Genomic DNA, 21,309 nt, shown 5'->3' with positions numbered 1-21,309 from the left:
CACCATAGGGACCCCCATTGTCCCCAGGGCCCATTGTGACATCCTGGGGACCCCCCCTTGTCACTGGTGACCCATTGTGACACCATGGGGACCCCCGTTTGTCCCCAGGGCTCATTGTGACATCCCAGGACCCACCATTGTCCCAAGGACCCATTGTGACATCTCAGGACCCCACTTGTCACTGGGGACCCATTGTGACACCATAGGGACCCCCGTTTGTCCCCAGTGCTCATTGTGACATCCCAGGACCTCCCATTGTCCCCAGGGCCCATTGTGACATCATGGGGACCGCCTTGTCCCTCTGGCCCGTTGTGGCACCGTGGGGACCTCCTTTGTCCCCAGGGCCCATTGTGACACCATGGGGACCCCTTTTGTCACTGTGGTCCAATGTGACATCCCAGGACCCCACTTTGTACCCAAGGCCCATTGTGACACCGTGGGGACCCCCCTTGTCTCCAGGGCCCACCGTGGCACCGTGGGGACCACCGTTGTCACTGGGACCCATTGTAACACTATGGGGATCCCCCCTTGTCCCCAGAGCCCATTGTGACATCCTGGGGACCCCCTTGTTCCCCAGGGCCCACTGTGATGTCCCAGGACCCCCCCTTGTCCCCAGGGCCCATTGTGACATCCTGGGGACGCCCTTTTTCCCCAGGACCCATTGTGGCACCATTGGGACCCCCTTTGTCACTGGGGCCCATTGTGACTTCCCAGGACCTCACTTTGTCCCCAGGGCCCATTGTGACGTCCCAGGACCCCCCATTGTCCCCAGGGTGCATTGTGACACCGTGGGGACCCCCTGTGTCCCCAGAGCCCATTGTGACATCCTGGGGAGCCCCCTTTGTCCCCAGGGCCCATTGTGACATTTCTGGACCCCCCACTGTCTCCAGGGCCCATTGTGAACATCCTGGGGACCCCTCTTTGTCCCCAGGGCCCATTGTGACATCCTGGGCTGCCCCGTATGTCACCAGGGCCCATTTTGACACCGTGGGGACCCCCTGTTGTCCTCACGGCCCATTGTGACATCCCAGGACCCCCAATTGTCCCCAGGGCCCATTGTGACACCATGGGGAACCCTCTTGTCACTGGGGACGCATTGTGACACAATGGGGACCCCACCTTTGTCTCAAGTGCCCATTGTGACATCCTGGGGACCCCCTTTATCCCCAGGACCCATTGTGACGTCCCAGGACCCCATTTGTCCCCAGGGCCCATTGTGACATCCCAGGGCCCCACTTTGTCCCCAGGGCCCATTGTTACAGGGTGGGACCCCCCTTGTCCCCAGGGCCCATTGTGACATCCTGGTGACTCCCTTTGTCCCCAGGGCCCATTGTGGCACCATGGGGACCCTCTTTGTCACTGGGGCCCATTGTGACATCCCAGGACCCCACTTTGTCTTAGAAGGTCACTGATCGGACTACTGGTACATCCTGACTCTGCTTTCTCAATAAACATTGAAGAACACCTGGGGTTTGTTTGCTCCAAGGGAAAACTTCCCTGCCACGGTTCCTGGTTCCCGGTCCTGTTTCCCGGTCCGGTTTGGCTTCGCTATCAGAACAGCTGCTGCCTCCACAGCCGCGCTCAAAGTCCCCGTTGTGACACCGGGATGGCGGGAGAAGGGGGGTGGCGGGGGCGGCAGCGGCGGCGATTGGGGGGGGGCAGTCGGGGCTGGGCGGACAAGCGGCGGCTGCTGCGGCTCCTCAGGCAGCGACAGCAGCAGCGATCGGGGGGACGTGGGGGGGCGGACAAGCGGCGGCTGCTGCGGCTCCTCAGGCAGCGACAGCAGCAGCGATCGGGGGGACGTGGGGGGCGGACAAGCGGCGGCTGCTGCGGCTCCTCAGGCAGCGACAGCAGCAGCGATCGGGGGGACGTGGGGGGGCGGACAAGCGGCGGCTCCTGCGGCTCCTCAGGCAGCGACAGCAGCAGCGATCGGGGGGACGTGGGGGGCGGACAAGCGGCGGCTGCTGCGGCTCCTCAGGCAGCGACAGCAGCAGCGATCGGGGGGACGTGGGGGGCGGACAAGCGGCGGCTCCTGCGGCTCCTCAGGCAGCGACAGCAGCAGCGATCGGGGGGACGTGGGGGGCGGACAAGCGGCGGCTCCTCCGGCCGCGGCCAGGACGTGGCTTCGCCGGCACCGGGGCCCGAGACCGCGCGCTGTGGGGCTGCGGGGCGGCTGTGGGGCCGGGGGTCTCCGGGGGTCCCGCAGCGGCCGCTGTGGGGCGGGATGGGGCGGCTGTGGAATTACCTGTGGGGCACTCATGGGGCTGCTGTAGGGGCTCTTAAGAGGCATGTCTGGAGCACTTATTGGGCGACTATGGGGCAGGTGCTGGGCTGCTACAGCGGGACCTGTGGGGCAGCCATAGGGCTGCTATGGGGTTGGTTATGGGTCACAGATGGGAGGGGGCAGCTGGGTGTGGCCCCGCCTACATGGGGTGGGGTCAGTGCCGAGGGGCGGGTACTGAGAGGGCACGCCCACGGGGAGCCCCTCGGGGGGGCGGAGCCTCTGTGTCACGCCCCATGGGAGGTGGTCTGGGGGCGGGCATTCTCTGGGGCACGCCCCCATGGGAGGAGCCTCTTGGGGTAGGGAGAGGGTGCGGTCAACATGGCACGGCCCCAAGGGGGCGTGGCTTAGCTCGGGAAGAGGTGGAGCCGAGAAGGGGCTGCCCGACCCGGCTCTCCAGGCGGCTCTGAGACGGAGCGGAGCGGGCCGGGCGGGGCCGGGCCGGGCACTCCCCGGGGCCTCGCAGAAACAGCGGCGCAGCGAGTCCGCTCCGGGCTCCAACGGTGCGCGCACGGGGCCGCCGAGAGCGCCCCGTGCACCTCGCAGCGCCCATTTCTGCGCATGCGCATTGGGAAGCCCTCGAGACAACCCTTCCCCCGCGGCCCGCCCCTTCTCTTCCCTCTCCGCAATCTGATTGGCCAGCTAAGCACGTCAATTTCCATTCTCTCCGCCTATCATCACCCGTCCCCGTTTCTCCCGCGCTGCGCTCTGATCCGGTGTCTATTTACACTTAAATACATTTAAACTTCCATTTTAACACTCAGGTATCTTTTCAAATTTACAGATTTTGACATATTTACAATTATATATATTTAGACTGGGATATCGATTTACATTTATTAATAAATTAAAGGTATGTATACGGGTGTGAGTGGATATATATAGATGATATTTATTACCTATTTAGACTATGTAACACGTAGTAATTATACATAGCTCTGCCTACTCACACTTTTTTCTATTTTAAGTTCCTATCTAGATATTTTTTTCTTTTTCAAGTCCTTCACTTTTTAATCTACAAATAGAGAAGATGTTTGTATTCTTAAAACCATCAACAGAAATTTTTTACATTCTAAAATCCTTTATATAACAGAGTAGAAAAGGGGTTTTATTTTAAAATCATTTTATATCTACATGAATACCATTCTGCAATATATAAATACAAACGACAGACTTCTCTCTGTTTGAAATTCTCACGCTCATATTTACAGGGTTTAATAAGTTTTATCCTCCCCCAGGAATTTTCAGGCATTTTTGGACTGTGACCCCCTCTTTTCAGGGGGACTCCCTTTTGAGCCCCACATTGTGGGGGATTTGAGGGATTTTCTTGCAGTCAGTGAACATTGTATGGAACTGAACTGAACTGAACAGGGCTCTGAGGCCTCTGTGTCCTGCAAGAGAGCAAGAGAGCAGGAGCGGAGCAGCCCCCGTGTCTACGTGACTGTACAGCCTTCTTCAGTGTTGGAACCGAGTTGCTTCGCCTTCTGTTTGTCCACGTGCACACACACCATTCCTCACTGGAAAACAGGCAGAAACCTTTCCACACGCACCCAGGTCTGTGCACCCAGGCCTTGTCTATTCCTGTCGGGTTTGCTGGGCTCTGTCAGGCTCCTCTGGCTCTGTCGTGCTGTGACAGCCTCTGTCAGGCCCTGCCAGACTCCACTGTTCGCTGTCAGGCGCTGTCGGGATTTGTCGGCCCCTGTTGAGTTCTATCAGGCTCTGTCAAGCCCTGTTGGGCTCTGTCGCGCTTTGTCAGGCTCTGCCTGGCTTTATCATGTTCCATAAGTGCTCCAAAAACTGGATGCTCTTGCGATGCTTGTATTCACACAATTATCGCATATTCATTACAATTTGGGGGAATTTTTAGCATCAAACGCATCTATAGTAAGAAAAAATGTCATAAACCTAGGGTTAGACTGAGGTTAATAATTTCATGGTCTTTGCTGCCATCTAGCGTCCCTTAAGAGAATGCACAGAACACACATTCGGAGGGTGCCTGCAGGTGTGTGCCTGTTCTTGGACGAACCTGTGCGCGAAAGCCTTAGTGCCTATAAACGTTGGTCTGTCCACATGTGAGTGCCTTGATGTCAGCTCCATTTATGCTAAAGCTGGAGCATTATCGTTCAGACGTGTGCGTGTGTGCAGTGTGCCAAACATCCACGCACGTGTTTACCCTCAAGCACGTCAGTACATTTCACGTACGTCTTTCTGTCAATAGATGGGACTGGGCACGCTTGTGGAAGTGTGCGTGTGTGTGGCCACGTGTTTGCTTACACATCAGTGTGTAGCTGCGTGTGCGTGCACGCGGTGCTGGGTGCACATACCTGGGTGCCCCACAGGTCCCGCTGTAGCAGCCCAGCACCTGCCCCATAGTCGCCCCATAAGTGCTCCAGACATGCCTCTTAAGACCCCTACAGCAGCCCCATGAGTGCCCCACAGGTAATTCCACAGCCGCCCCATCCCGCCCCACAGCGGCCGCTGCGGGACCCCCGGAGCCCCCCGGCCCCACAGCCGCCCCGCAGCCCCACAGCGCGCGGTCTCGGGCCCCGGTGCCGGCGAAGCCACGTCCTGGCCGCGGCCGGAGGAGCCGCCGCTTGTCCGCCCCCCACGTCCCCCCGATCGCTGCTGCTGTCGCTGCCTGAGGAGCCGCAGCAGCCGCCGCTTGTCCGCCCCCCCACGTCCCCCCGATCGCTGCTGCTGTCGCTGCCTGAGGAGCCGCAGCAGCCGCCGCTTGTCCGCCCCCCCACGTCCCCCCGATCGCTGCTGCTGTCGCTGCCTGAGGAGCCGCAGCAGCCGCCGCTTGTCCGCCCCCCACGTCCCCCCGATCGCTGCTGCTGTCGCTGCCTGAGGAGCCGCAGCAGCCGCCGCTTGTCCGCCCCCCACGTCCCCCCGATCGCTGCTGCTGTCGCTGCCTGAGGAGCCGCAGCAGCCGCCGCTTGTCCGCCCAGCCCCGACTGCCCCCCCCCAATCGCCGCCGCTGCCGCCCCCGCCACCCCCCTTCTCCCGCCATCCCGGTGTCACAACGGGGACTTTGAGCGCGGCTGTGGAGGCAGCAGCTGTTCTGATAGCGAAGCCAAACCGGACCGGGAAACAGGACCGGGAACCAGGAACCGTGGCAGGGAAGTTTTCCCTTGGAGCAAACAAACCCCAGGTGTTCTTCAATGTTTATTGAGAAAGCAGAGTCAGGATGTACCAGTAGTCCGATCAGTGACCTTCTAAGACAAAGTGGGGTCCTGGGATGTCACAATGGGCCCCAGTGACAAAGAGGGTCCCCATGGTGCCACAATGGGCCCTGGGGACAAAGGGAGTCACCAGGATGTCACAATGGGCCCTGGGGACAAGGGGGGTCCCACCCTGTAACAATGGGCCCTGGGGACAAAGTGGGGCCCTGGGATGTCACAATGGGCCCTGGGGACAAACGGGGTCCTGGGACGTCACAATGGGTCCTGGGGATAAAGGGGGTCCCCAGGATGTCACAATGGGCACTTGAGACAAAGGTGGGGTCCCCATTGTGTCACAATGCGTCCCCAGTGACAAGAGGGTTCCCCATGGTGTCACAATGGGCCCTGGGGACAAGGGGGGTCCCACCCTGTAACAATGGGCCCTGGGGACAAAGTGGGGCCCTGGGATGTCACAATGGGCCCTGGGGACAAACGGGGTCCTGGGACGTCACAATGGGCCCTGGGGACAAAGAGGGGTCCCCAGGATGTCACAATGGGCACTTGAGACAAAGGTGGGGTCCCCATTGTGTCACAATGCGTCCCCAGTGACAAGAGGGTTCCCCATGGTGTCACAATGGGCCCTGGGGACAATTGGGGGTCCTGGGATGTCACAATGGGCCGTGAGGACAACAGGGGGTCCCCACGGTGTCAAAATGGGCCCTGGTGACATACGGGGCAGCCCAGGATGTCACAATGGGCCCTGGGGACAAAGAGGGGTCCCCAGGATGTTCACAATGGGCCCTGGAGACAGTGGGGGGTCCAGAAATGTCACAATGGGCCCTGGGGACAAAGGGGGCTCCCCAGGATGTCACAATGGGCTCTGGGGACAAAGGGGGTCCCCACGGTGTCACAATGCACCCTGGGGACAATGGGGGGTCCTGGGACGTCACAATGGGCCCTGGGGACACAGGGGTCCCAAGGATGTGATAATGGGCTCTGGGGACAAGTGGGGTCCCCAGGATGTCACAATGGGCACTGGGGAGAAAGGGGTGGTCCCCATGGTGTCACAATGGGCCCTAGTGACAAGGAGGGTCCCCACGGTTCCACGATGGGCCCTGGGGACAAGGGGGTCCACCAGATGTCACAATGGGCCCTGGGGACAAAGGGAGGTCCTAGGACGTCACAGTGGGCCCTGGGGACAAAGTGGGGTCCCCTGAATGTCACATTGGGACCTGCAGACAAAGGGGGGTCCTGGGATGTCACAATGGGCCCCAGTGACAAAGGGGGTCCCCAGGATGTCACAACAGGTCCTGGGGACAAAGAGGGCTCTCCTGAATGTCAAAATGGGCCCTGGGGACAAGGGGGGACCCCAGGATGCAACAACGGGCCCTGGGGACAAAGAGGGGTCCCCTGAATGTCACAAAGGGCCCTGGAGACAAGGGGTGTCCTGGGATGTCACAATGGGCCCCAGTGACAAAGGGCGTCCCTGTGGTGCCAAAATGGGCCCTGGGGACAAAGGGGGTCCCCAGGATGTCACAATGGGTCCTGGGGACAAAGGGAATCCCCATGGTGCCACAATGGACCCTAGTGACAAACGAGGTCCCCAGGATGTCACAACGGGCCCTGGGGACAAAGGGGGGTCCTGGGATGTCACAATGGGCCCTGGGGACAAAGAGGGGTCCCCAGGATGTCACAATGGGCACTTGAGACAAAGGTGGGGTCCCCATTGTGTCACAATGCGTCCCCAGTGACAAGAGGGTTCCCCATGGTGTCACAATGGGCCCTGGGGACAATTGGGGGTCCTGGGATGTCACAATGGGCCGTGAGGACAACAGGGGGTCCCCACGGTGTCAAAATGGGCCCTGGTGACATACGGGGCAGCCCAGGATGTCACAATGGGCCCTGGGGACAAAGAGGGGTCCCCAGGATGTTCACAATGGGCCCTGGAGACAGTGGGGGGTCCAGAAATGTCACAATGGGCCCTGGGGACAAAGGGGGCTCCCCAGGATGTCACAATGGGCTCTGGGGACAAAGGGGGTCCCCACGGTGTCACAATGCACCCTGGGGACAATGGGGGGTCCTGGGACGTCACAATGGGCTCTGGGGACAAGTGGGGTCCCCAGGATGTCACAATGGGCACTGGGGAGAAAGGGGTGGTCCCCATGGTGTCACAATGGGCCCTAGTGACAAGGAGGGTCCCCACGGTTCCACGATGGGCCCTGGGGACAAGTGGGTCCACCAGATGTCACAATGGGGCCTGGGGAAAACAGGGGGTCCCCACGGTGTCACAATGGGCCCTGGGGACAAAGGGAGGTCCTAGGACGTCACAGTGGGCCCTGGGGACAAAGTGGGGTCCCCTGAATGTCACATTGGGACCTGCAGACAAAGGGGGGTCCTGGGATGTCACAATGGGCCCCAGTGACAAAGGGGGTCCCCAGGATGTCACAACAGGCCCTGGGGACAAAGAGGGCTCTCCTGAATGTCAAAATGGGCCCTGGGGACAAGGGGGGACCCCAGGATGCAACAACGGGCCCTGGGGACAAAGAGGGGTCCCCTGAATGTCACAAAGGGCCCTGGAGACAAGGGGTGTCCTGGGATGTCACAATGGGCCCCAGTGACAAAGGGCGTCCCTGTGGTGCCAAAATGGGCCCTGGGGACAAAGGGGGTCCCCAGGATGTCACAATGGGTCCTGGGGACAAAGGGAATCCCCATGGTGCCACAATGGACCCTAGTGACAAACGAGGTCCCCAGGATGTCACAACGGGCCCTGGGGACAAAGGGGGGTCCTGGGATGTCACAATGGGCCCTGGGGACAAAGATGAGTCCCCTAAATGTCACAATGGGCCCTGGAGACAGAGGGGCTCCCCATGGTGCCACAATGGGCCCTGAGGAAAGAGCGGGGTCGCCAGGATGTCACAATGGGCTCTTGGAAAAATGGAGGGTCCAGGGACGTCACAATGGGCCCTGGGGACAAAGGAGGTCCCCAGTATGTCACAATGACCCCTTGGGACAACGGGGCCATTGTGGACATCACAATGGGTCCTGGGAACAAAGTGGGGTCCCCAGGATGTCACAATGGGCCCTGGGGACAAAGGGGGTCCCCAGAATTTCACAATGGACCCTGGAGACAAAGGGAGTCCCCACACTGTCACAATAGGCCCTGGGGACAAAGGGTGTGCCCAGGATGTCACAATGGGTCCTGGGGACAAAGGGGGTCCCCAGGATTTCACAATGGGCCCTGGGGACAAAGGGGGTCCCCATGGTGCCACAATGGACCCTGGGGACAAACGAGGTCCCCAGGATGTCACAATGGGCCCTAGGGACAAAGGGAGTCCCCACCCTGTCACAATAGGCCCTGGGGACAAAGGGGGTGCCCAGGATGTCACAATGGGTCCTGGGGACAAAGGGCATCCCCATGGTGCCACAATGGACCCTAGTGACAAACGAGGTCCCCAGGATGTCACAACGGGCCCTAGGGACAAAGGGGGGTCCCCAGGATGTCAAAATAGGCCCTGGGGACAAAGGGGGGGCCTGGGACATCACAATGGGCCCTGGGGACAATGGGGGGTCCTGGGATGTCACAATGAGCCCTGGGCACAATTGGGGGGTCCTTAGATGTCACAACGGGCTCTGGGGACAAAGGGCGTCTCCAGGATGTCACAATGGGCCCTGGGCACAAAGGGGGTTCCCAGGATGTCACAATGGCCTCTGAGGACAACGGGGATTCCAACGGTGTCACAATGGGCCCTTGGGACAAAGGCTGTCCCCTGAATGTCACAATGGGCCCTTGGGACAAAGGCTGTCCCCTGAATGTCACAATGGGCCCTGGGGACAAAGGGGGTCCCCAAGATGTCACAATGGGCTCTGGGGACAAGGGGGGGTCCTGGGACATCACAGTGGGCCATGGGGAACAAGGGGGTCCCCAGGATGTCACAATGGGCTCTGGGGACAAGGGGGGTCCCCACGGTGTCACAGTGGGCCTTGGGTACAAAGTGGGGTCCTGGGATGTCACATTGGACCACAGTGACAAAAGGGGTCCCCATGGTGTCACAATGGGCCCTGGGGACAAAGGAGGTCCCCACGGTGCCACAACGGGCCAGAGGGACAAGGCGGTCCCCATGATGTCACAATGGGCCCTGGGGACAATGGGAGGTCCTGGGATGTCACAATGAGCCCTGGGGACAAACGGGGGTCCCCATGGTGTCACAATGGGTCACCAGTGACAAGGGGGGTCCCCAGGATGTCACAATGGGCCCTGGGGACAATGGGGGTCCCCATGGTGTATACAATGGGTCCCCACTGACAAGGGGGGTCCCCAGGATGTCACAATGGGCCCTGGCGACAAAGGGGGTCCTGGGACTTCACAATGGGCCCTGCGGACAAGGGCGGGTCCCCAGGATGTCACAATGGGCCCTGGGGACAATTGGGAGGTCCTGGGATGTGACAATGGGCCCTGGAGTCAAAGGGGTGTCCCCATGGTGTCACAATGGGCCCTGGGGACATAGGGGGGTCCTGGGATGTTACAATGGGCACTGGGAATAAAGAGGGGGTCCCCAGGGTGCAACTATGGGCCCTGGGGACAAGAGGGTCCCCAGGATGTCACAATGGGCCCTGAGGACAAGGGCAGGTCCCCATGGTGTCACAATGGGTCCGCAGTGACGAGGAGGGTCCCCATGGTGTCACAATTGGCCCTGGGGACAACGGGGGTCCCGATGGTGTCACAATGGGCCCTTGGGAAAAAGGCTGTCCCCTGAATGTCACAATGGGCCCTGGGGACAATGGGGGTCCCAAGGATGTCACAATGGGCTCTGGGGACAATGGGGGGTCCGGGGATGTCACAATGGGCCCTGGGGACAAAGAGGGGTCCTGGGACGTCACAATGGGCCCTGGTGACAAAGGGGGGTCCTGGGATGTCACAATGGGCCCTGGGGACAAAGGGGGCTCACCAGGATGTCACAATGGGCTCTGGGGACAAAGGGGTCCCCAGGATGTCACAATGGGCACTGGGGAGAAAGGGGTGGTCCCCATGGTGTCACAATGGGTCCCCAGTGACAAGGGGAGTCCCCAGGATGTCACAATGGGCCCCGGGGATAAAAGGGGTACCCAGGATGCCACAATGGGCCCTGGAGACAACTGGGCGGTCCCCAGGATGTCACAATGGGCCCTGGAAACAATTGGGGTGTCCTGAGATGTCACAATGGGCCCTGGGGACAAAGGGGGATCCTGGGACATCACAATGGCCCCTGGGGACAAAGGGAGTCCCCACCCTGTCACAATGGGCCCTGGGGACAAAGAGGGTCCCCAGGATGTCACAATGGACCCTGGGGAAAAAGGGGGGTCCTGGGACGTCACAATGGGCCCTGGGGACAAAGGGGGTGCCCAGGATTTCACAATAGGCACTGGGGACAAGGGGGTCCCCAGGATGTCACAATGGGCCCTGGGGACAAAGAGCGTCCCCAGCATGTCACAATGGGCCCTGGGGACAAAGAGGGGTCCCCTGAATGTCACAATGGGCCCTGGGGACAAGGGGGTGCAGTGGATGTCACAATGGGCCCTGGGGACAATGGGGGGTGTCCAGGATGTGAGAATGAGTCCTGAGGACAAGGGGGGGTCCCCATGGTGTCACAATGGGTCCCCAGTGACAAGGAGGTGTCCCCATGGTGTCACAATAGGCCCTGGGGACAAAGTGGGGTCCAAGAATGTCACAATGGGCCCTGGGGACAAAAGGGCTTGCCATGGTGCCACAATGGGCCCTGGGGTCAAAGGGGGTGTCCCCATGGTGCCACAACGGGCCCTGGGAGCAAGGGGGTGGTCAGGATGTCACAATGGGTCCTGGGGAAAATGGGGGGTGCCCAGGATGTCACAATGGACCCTGAGGACAATGAGGGTCCCCAGGATGTCACAATGGGCCCTGGGGACAATGGCGGGTGCCCAGGATGTGAGAATGAGTCCTGAGGACAAGGAGGGGTCCCCATGGTGTCACAATAGGCCCTGGGGACAAAGTGGGGTCCTAGAATGTCACAATGGGCCCTGGGGACAAAAGTGGTCCCCATGGTGCTACAATGGCTCCTGGGGACAAAGGGGGGTCCTGGGATGTCACAATGGGCACCGGGGACAAGGGGGTGTCCCCATGGTGCCACAATGGGCCCTGGGAGCAAGGGGGTGGCCAGGATGTCACAATAGGTCCTGGGGACAATGGGGGGTCCTGGGACGTCACAATAGGCCCTGGGGTCAAGGAGGGATCCCCAGGATGTCACAATGGGCCCTGGGGACAAAAAGGGGTCCCCTGAATGTCACAATGGGCCCTGGGGACAAGGGGGTGCCGAGGATGTCACAATGGGCCCTGGGGACAATGGGGGGTCCTGGGATGTCACAATGGGCCCTGGGGACAAGGGTGGGTCCCCAGGATGTCACAATGGGCCTTGGGAACAAGGGGTTCCCCCAGATAACACAATGGGCCCTGGGGACAATGTAAGGTCCTGGGCTGTCACAATGGACCCTGAGGACAAGGGGGGTCCCCAGGATGTCACAATGAAGTCCTGGGACAAAGGGGGTCCCCAGGATGTCACAATGGGGCCTGGGGACCAGGGGGGGTCCTGGGATGTCACAATGGGCCCCAGTGACAAAGGGGGTCCCTATGGTGCCACAATGGGCCCTGGGGACAAAGGGGGTCCCCAGGATGTCACAATGGGCCCTGCGGACAAAGAGCGTCCCCAGCATGTCACAATGGGCTCTGGGGACAAAGGCGGTCCCCTGAATGTCACAATGGGCCCTGGGGACAATGGGGGGTCCTGGGATGTCACAATGAGCCCTGCAGACAAGGGTGGTACCCACGGTGTCACTATGGGCCCTGGGCACAAGGGGGGGTCCCCATAGTGTCACAATGGACCCTGGGGACAAGTGGGGTTCCCACGATGTCACAATGGGCCCTGGGGACAATGCGGGGTACCCAGGATGTGAGAATGAGTCCTGAGGACAAGGAGGGGTCCCCATGGTGTCACAATATGCCCTGGGGACAAAGTTGGGTCCTAGAATGTCACAATGGGCCCTGGGGACAATGGGGGGTCCTGGGATGTCACAATGAGCCCTGCAGACAAGGGTGGTACCCACGGTGTCACTATGGGCCCTGGGCACAAGGGGGGGTCCCCATAGTGTCACAATGGACCCTGGGGACAAGTGGGGTCCCCACGATGTCACAATGGTCCCTGGGGACAATGGGGGGTACCCAGGATGTGAGAATGAGTCCTGAGGACAAGGAGGGGTCCCCATGGTGTCACAATAGGCCCTGGGGACAAGTGGGGTCCCCAGGATGTCACAATGGGCCCTGGGGACAATGTGGGGTCCTGGGATGTCACAATGGGCCCCAGAGACAAAGGGGGTCCCCCTGAATGTCACAATGGGTCCTGGGGACAATGGGGGGTCCTAGGACGTCAAAATGGGCCCTGGGGACAAGGAGGGATCCCCAGGATGTCACAATGGGCCCTGGGGACTATGGGGGGTCCTGGGATGTCACAATGGGCCCTGGGGATAAGGGGGGGTCCCCAGGATGTCACAGTGTGCCCTGGGTACAAAGAGGCGTCCCTGGAATGTCACAATGGGCCCTGGGGACAAGGGGGTGCCCTGAATGTCACAATGGGCCCTGGGGACAATGGGGGGTCCTGGGACATCACAATGGGCCCGAGTGACAAGGGGGGGTCCCCAGGATGTCACAATGGGCCCTGGGGACAAAGAGGGGTCCCCTGAATGTCAGAATGGGCCCTGGGGACAAGGGAGTGCCCTGAATGTCACAATGGGCCCTGGGGACAATGGGGGGTCCTGGGACGTCACAATGGGCCCGAGTGACAAGGGGGGGTCCCCAGGATGTCACAATGGGCCCTGGGGACAATGGCGGGTCCCCTGAATATCACAATGGGCCCTGGGGACAAGGGGGTGCAGTGGATGTCACAATGGGCCCTGGGGACAATGGGGGGTCCTGGAATGTCACAATGGGCCCTAGGGACAATGGGGGTCCCCAGGATGTCACAATGGGCCCTGGGGACAAAGGGGGGTCCTGGGATGTCACAATGGGCCCCAGTGACAAAGGGGGTCCCCATGGTGCCACAATGGGCCCTGGGGACAAGGGGGTTCCCCTGGATGTCACAATGGGCTCTGGGGACAAGGAGGGTCCCCAGGATGTCACAATGGGCCCTGGAGACAAAGGCGGTCCCCACCATATCAGAATGGGCCCTGGGGACAATGGGGGGTCCCGTGAATGTCACAATGGGCCCTAGGGACAAGGGGGTGCCGAGGAGGTCACAATGGGCCCTGGGGACAATAAGGGGTCCTGGGACGTCACAATGGGCCCTGGGGACAAGAGGGGATCCCTAGGATGTCACAATGGGCCCTGGGGACTAATGAGGTCCCCACGGTCTCACAATATGTCCTGGAGACAAAGGGGGGTCCCCTGAATGTCACAATGGGCCCTGGTGACAAGGGGGGATCCCCAGGATGTCACAATGGGCCCTGGGGACAATGGGGGGTCCTGGGACATCACAATGGGCCCTGGGGACAAGAGGGGGTCCCCAGGATGTCACAATGGGCCCTGGGGACAAAGAGGGGTCCCCTGAATGTCACAATGGGCCCTGGGGACAAGGGGGTGCCGAGGATGTCACAATGGGCCCTGGGGACAATGGGGGTCCTGGGACGTCACAATGGGCCTTGGGGACACAGAGGGGCCCTAGGACGTCACAATCAGCCCTGGGGACAAGGGGGGATCCCCTGAAAGTCACAATGAGCCCTGGGAACAGAGGGGGGTCCTGGGACGTCACAATGGGCCCTGGGGACAAGGGGGGGTCTCCAGGATGTCACAATGGGCCCTGGGGACAAAGAGGGGTCCCTAAAGTGTCACAATGGGCCCTGGGGACACAGAGGGGCCCTGGGACGTCACAATCAGCCCTGGGGACAAAGTGGGGTCCTGGGATGTCACAATGGGCCCCAGTGACAAAGGAGGTCCCCATGGTGCCACAATGGGCCGTGGGGACAAAAGGGGTGCCCAGGATGTCATAATGGGCCCTGGGGACCAGGTTGGGTCCTGCGATGTCACAATGGGCCCTGGGGACAAAGGGGGTCCCCTGTATGTCACAATGGGCTCTGGGGACAAAGGGGGGTCCTGCGATGTCACAATGAGCCCTGCGGTCAAGGGTGGTACCCACGGTGTCACAATGGGCCCTGGGAACAAGGGGGGGTCCCCATAGGGTCACAATGGGTCCTGGGGAAAATGGGGTCCCTAGGATGTCACAATGGGCCCTGGGGACAATGGGCGGTCCTGGGATGTCACAATGGGCCCCAGTGACAAAGGGGTTCCCTGAATGTTACAATGGGTCCGGAGGACAATGGGGGGTCCTGGGACGTCACAATAGGCCCTGGGGACAAGGAGGGATCCCCAGGATGTCACAATGGGCCCTGGGGACAAGGGGGGGTCCCCAGGATGTCACAATGTGCCCTGGGTACAAAGAGGCGTCCCCTGAATGTCGCAATGGGCCCTGGGGACAATGGGGGGTCCTAAGACGTCACAATGGGCCCTGGGGACAAGGAGGGATCCCCAGGATGTCACAATGGGCCCTGGGGACAATGGGGGGTCCTGGGACGTCACAATGGGCCCCCGTGACAACGGGGGTCCCCAGGATGTCACAATGGGCCCTGGGGACAAAGAGGGGTCCCCTGAATGTCACAATGGTCCCTGGGGACAAGGGGGTGCAGTGGATGTCACAATGGGCCCTGGGGACAATGGGGGGTCCTGGAATGTCACAATGGGCCTTGGGGACAATGGGGGTCCCCAGGATGTCACAATGGGCCCTGGGGACAATGGGGTTGCCCAGGATGTCACAATGGGCCCTGGGGACAATGGGAGTCCCCAAGGTGTCAGAACGAGCCCTGGGGACAAAGTGAAATCCTGGAATGTCACAATGGCCCCCAGTGACAAAGGGGTTCCCCACGGTGTCACAATGGGCCCTGGGGACAAAAGGGGTCCCCAGGATTTCACAATAGCACTGGGGACAAAGGGGGGTCATGGGATGTCACAATGGGCCCTGGGGACAAGGGAGATCCCCATGGTGTCACAATAAGCCCTGGGGACAAAGTGGGGTCCTGGGATGTCACAATGGGCTCTGGGGACAAGGAGGGTCCCCAGGATGTCACAATAGGCCCTGGGGACAAAGGGGGGTCCTGGGATGTCACAATGGGCCCCAGTGACAAAGAGGGTCCTCATGGTGCCACAATGGGCCCTGGGGACAAAGGGGGTCCCCTGGATGTCACAATGGGCTCTGGGGACAAGGAGGGTCCCCAGGATGTCACAATGGGCCCTGTGGACAAAGAGCGTCCCCTGAATGTCACAATGGGCCCTGGGGACAAAGGGGGTCCCCACGGTATCAGAATGGGCCCTGGGGACAAAGGGGGTCCCCTGAATGTCACAATGGGCCCTGGGGACAGTGGGGGGTCCTGGGACGTCTCAATGGGCCCTGGGGACAAGGGGGGGTCCCCAGGATGTCACAATGGGCCCTGGGGACAAAGAGGGGTCCCCTGAATGTCACAATGGGCCCTGGGGACAAGGGGGTGCAGTGGATGTCACAATGGGCCCTGGGGACAATGGGGGGTGTCCAGGATGTGAGAATGAGTCCTGAGGACCAGACTGGGTCCCCATGGTGTCACAATGGGTCCCCAGTGACAAGGAGGGGTCCCCATGGTGTCACAATAGGCCCTGGGGACAAAGTGGGGTCCAAGAATGTCACAATGGGCCCTGGGGACAAAAGGGGTTGCCATGGTGCCACAATGGGCCCTGGGGTCAAAGGGGGTCCCCATGGTGCTACAATGGCCCTGGGGACAAAGGGGGGTCCTGGGATGTCACAATGGGTCCTGGGGACAAAGGGGGTGTCCCCATGGTGCCACAACAGGTCCTGGGAGCAAGGGGGTGGCCAGGATGTCACAATGGGTCCTGCGGAAAATGGGGGTTGCCCAGGATGTCACAATGGACCCTGAGGACAAGCGGGGGTCTCCATGGTGTCACAATGGGCCCCAGTGACAAAGGCGATCCCCTGAATGTCACAATAGGTCCTGGGGACAATGGGGGGTCCTGGGACGTCACAATGGGCCCTGGGGACAAGGAGGGATCCCCAGGATGTCACAATGGGCCCTGGGGACAAAGAGGGGTCCCCTGAATGTCACAATGGGCCCTGGGGACAATGGGGGGTCCCCTGAATTTCAAAATGGGCCCTGGGGACAAGGAGGGATTCCCAGGATGTCACAATGGGCCCTGGAGACAAGGGGGTGTCCCTAGGATGTCACAATGGGCCGTGCGGACAAGGGTGGTACCCACGGTGTCACAATGGTCACTGGGCACAAGGGGGGGTCCCTATAGTGTCACAATGGGTCCTGGGGACAAGTGGGGCCCTGGGATGTCACAATGGGCCCCAGTGACAAACGGGGGCCCCTGAATGTCACAATGGGCCCTGGGGACAATGGGGGTCCTGGGACATCCCAATGGGCCCTGGGGACTAGGAGGGATCCCCAGGATGTCACAATGGGCCCTGGGGACAATAGCGGGTCCTGGGACGTCCCAAAGGGCCCTGGGGACAAGCAGGGATCCCCAGGATGTCACAATGGGCCCTGGGGACAATGGCGGGTTCTGGGACGTCACAATGGGCCCTGGGGACAAGGGGGGTCCCCAGGATGTCACAATGGGCCCTGGGGAAAAAGAGGGGTCCCCTGAATGTCACAATGGGCCCTGGGGACAAGGGGGTGCTGAGGATGTCACAATGGGCCCTGGGGACAATGGGGGGTCCTGGGACGTCACAATGGGCCCTGAGAACAATGGTGGGTCCCCTGAACGTCACAATGGGCCCTGGGGACAACGGGGGGTCCGCAGGATGTCACAATGGGCCCTGGGGACAATGGCGGGTTCTGGGACGTCACAATGGGCCCAAGTGACAAGGAGGGTCCCCACGGTGCCACGATGGGTCCTGGGGACAAGGGCGTCCCCCAGATGTCACAATAAGCCCTGGGGACAAAGTGGGGTCCTGGGATGTCACAATGGGCCCTGGGGACAATGGGAGTCCCCAAGGTGTCAGAACGAGCCCTGGGGACAAAGTGGAATCCTGGAATGTCACAATGGCCCCCAGTGACAAAGGGGTTCCCCATGGTGCCACAATGGGCCCTGGGGACAAAAGGGGTCCCCAGGATTTCACAATGGCCCTGGGGACAAAGGGGGGTCCTGGGATGTCACAATGGGCCCTGGGGACAAAGGGGGTATCCCCATGGTGCCACAACGGGCCCTGGGGACAAAGGGGGTATCCCCATGGTGCCACAACGGGCCCTGGGAGCAAGGGGGTGGCCAGGATGTCAGAATGGGTCCTGGGGAAAATGGGGGGTGCCCAGGATGACACAATGGACCCTGAGGACAAGCGGGGGTCTCCATGGTGTCACAATGGGCACCAGTGACAAAGGGGCTCCCCTGAATGTCACGATAGGTCCTGGGGACAATGGGGGGTGCTGGGACGTCACAATGGGCCCTGGGGACAATGGGGGTCCCTTGGATGTCACAATGGGCTCTGGGGACAAGGAGGGTCCCCAGGATGCCACAATGGGCCGTGGGGACAAGGAGGGATCCCCAGGATGTCACAATGGGCCCTGGGGACAATGGAGGGTCCTTTGACTTCACAATGGGCCCTGGGGACAAAGAGGGGTCCCCTGAATGTCACAATGGGCCCTGGGGACAATGGGGGGTCCTGGGACGTCACAATGGGCCCCAGTGACAAGAGGGGGTCCCCAGGATGTCACAATGGGCCCTGGGAACAAAGGGGGTCCCCTGAATGTCACAATGGGCCCTGGGGACAAGGGGGTGCCGAGGATGTCACAATGGGCCCTGGGGACAATGGGGGGTCCTGGGACGTCACAATGGGCCCTGCGGACAAGGAGGGATCCCCAGGATGTCACAATGGGCCCTGGGGACAATGGGGGGTCCTGGGACGTCACAATGAGCCCTGCGGACAAGGGTGGTACCCAGGATGTCACAATGGGCCCTGGGAACAAGGGGGGGTCCCCATAGTGTCACAATGGGTCCTGGGGACAAGTGGGGTCCCCAGGATGTCACAATAGGTCCTGGGGACAATGTGGGGTCCTGGGATGTCACAATGGGCCCCAGTGACAAAGGGGCCCCCTGACTGTCACAATGGGCCCTAGGGACAATGGGGGGTCCTGGGACGTCACAATGGGCTCTGGGGACAAGGGGGGGTCCCCAGGATGTCACAATGTGCCCTGGGTTTCAAAGAGGCGTCCCCTGAATGTCACAATGGGCCCTGGGGACAATGGGGGGTCCTAAGACGTCACAATGGGCCCTGAGGACAAGGAGGGATCCCCAGGATGTCACAATGTGTCCTGGGGACAATGGGGGGTCCTGGGACGTCACAATGGGCCCCAGTGACAAGGGGGGGTCCCCAGGATGTCAGAATGGGCCCTGGGGACAAAGAGGGGTCCCCTGAATGTCACAATGGGCCCTGGGGACAAGGGGGTGCAGTGGATGTCACAATGGGCCCTGGGGACAATGGGGGGTCCTGGAATGTCACAATGGGCCCTGGGGACAAAGGGGATGTCCCCATGGTGCCACAATGGGCCCTGGGAGCAAGGGGGTCCCCAGGATGTCACAATGGGTCCTGGGGACAGTGGGAGGTGCCCAAGATGTCACAATGGACCCTGAGGACAAGCAGGGGTCTCCATGGTGTCACAATGGGTCCCCAGTGACAAGGGGGGGTCCCCATGGTGTCACAATGGGCCCTGGGGACAAACGTGGTTCCCCTCAATATCAAAATGGGTCCTGGGGACAAAGTGGGCTCCTCGGATGTCACAATGGACACTGGGGTCAACGGGAGGTCCTGGGACGTCACAATGGGCCCTGGGGACAAAGTTGGTCCCCACGATGTCTCAATGAGCCCCAGTGACAAAGGGGGGTACCCAGGATGTCACAATGGGCCGTGGGGACAATGAGGGGTCCTGGGACATCACAATGGGTCCTGGGGACAAGGGGGGGACCCCTGAATGTCACAATGGGCCCTGGGGACAATGTGGGGTCCTGGGATGTCACAATGGGCCCCAGTGACAAAGTGGGTCCCCTGAATGTCACAATGGGCCCTGGGGACAATGGGGGGTCCTAAGACGTCACAATGGGCCCTGCGGACAAGGAGGGATCCTGGGACGTCACAATGGGCCCCAGTGACAAGGGGGGGTCCCCAGGATGTCACAATGGGCCCTGGGGACAAAGAGGGGTCCCCAGGATGTCACAATGGGCCCTGGGGACAATAGGGGGTCCTAAGACGTCACAATGAACCATGGGGACAACGGGGGGTCCTGGGACGTCACAATGGGCCCCAGTGACAAGGGGGGGTCCCCAGGATGTCACAATGGGCCCTGGGGACAAAGAGGGTCCCCTGAATGTCACAATGGGCCCTGGGGACAAGGGGGTGCAGTGGATGTCACAATGGGCCCTGGGGACAATGGGGGGTCCTGGAATGTCACAATGGGCCCTGGGGACAATAGGAGGTTCTGGGATGTCACAATGGGCCCTGGGGACAATGAGGGTCCCCAGGATGTCACAATGGGCCCTGGGGACAATGGGGGGTGCCCAGGATGTGAGAATGAGTCCTGAGGAAAAGGGGGGTCCCCATGGTGTCATAATGGGTCCCCAGTGACAAGGAGGGGTCCCCATGGTGTCACAATATGCTCTGGGGACAAAGTGGGGTCCTAGAATGTCACAATGGGCCCTGGGGCAAAAGGGGTTGCCATGGTGCCACAATGGGCCCTGGGGTCAAAGGGGGTCCCCATGGTGCTACAATGGGCCCTGGGGACAAAGCGGGGTCCTGGGATGTCACAATGGTTCCTGGGGACAAAGGTGATGTCCTCATGGTGCCATAATGGGCCCTGGGAGCAAGGGGGTCCCCAGGATGTCACAATAGGTCCTGGGGACAATGGGAGGTGCCCAAGATGTCACAATGGACCCTGAGGACAAGCGGGGGTCTCCATGGTGTCACAATGGGTCCCCAGTGACAAGGGGGGGTCCCCATGGTGTCACAATGGGTCCTGGGGTCAATGGGAGGTGCCCAAGATGTCACAATGGACCCTGAGGACAAGCGGGGGTCTCCATGCCCGACAGATCCTGACAGGGCCCGAGCAAACCTGACAGGGCCCGACGGAGCCCGACAGGGCACGAGCATACCCGACAGGGCCTGACGGAGCCTGACAGGGAACGAAGGAGCCCGACAGGGCCCGAGCAAACCCGACAGGGCCCGACAGAGCCCAACAGGACCCGAGCAAACCCGACAGGGCCCGAGCAAACCCGACAGGGTTCGACAAAGCCTGACAGGGCTCGATGGAGCCCGACAGGGCCCGAGGAAACCCGACAGGGCCCGACGGAGCCTGACAGGGCCCGAGCAAACCCGACAGGGCCCGAGCAAACCTGACAGGGCACGAAGGAGCCCGACAGGGCCCGAGCAAACCCGACAAGGCCCAACGGATCCCGACAGGGCCTGAACAAACCTGACAGGGCCCGACGGAGCCCGACAGGGCACGAGCAAACCCGACAGGGCCTGACGGAGCCTGACAGGGCCTGAGCAAACCCGACAGGGCCCGAGCAAATCTGACAGGGCCCGACGGAGCCCGACAGGACGCGGGCAAACCCGACAGGTCCCGAGCAAACCCGACAGGGCCTGACAAGGCCTGACAGGGCCCGAGCAAACCCGACAGGGCCCGAGCAAACCTGATAGGGCACGAAGGAGCCCGACAGGGCCCGAGCAAACCCGACAAGGCCCAACGGATCCCGACAGGGCCCGAGCAAACCTGACAGGG

The sequence above is a fragment of the Patagioenas fasciata genome, chromosome 28 (genome assembly GCF_037038585.1).
Source record: "Patagioenas fasciata isolate bPatFas1 chromosome 28, bPatFas1.hap1, whole genome shotgun sequence".
NCBI classification, from domain to species: Eukaryota; Metazoa; Chordata; class Aves; order Columbiformes; family Columbidae; genus Patagioenas; species Patagioenas fasciata.
This window is presented reverse-complemented; position numbering follows the sequence as displayed.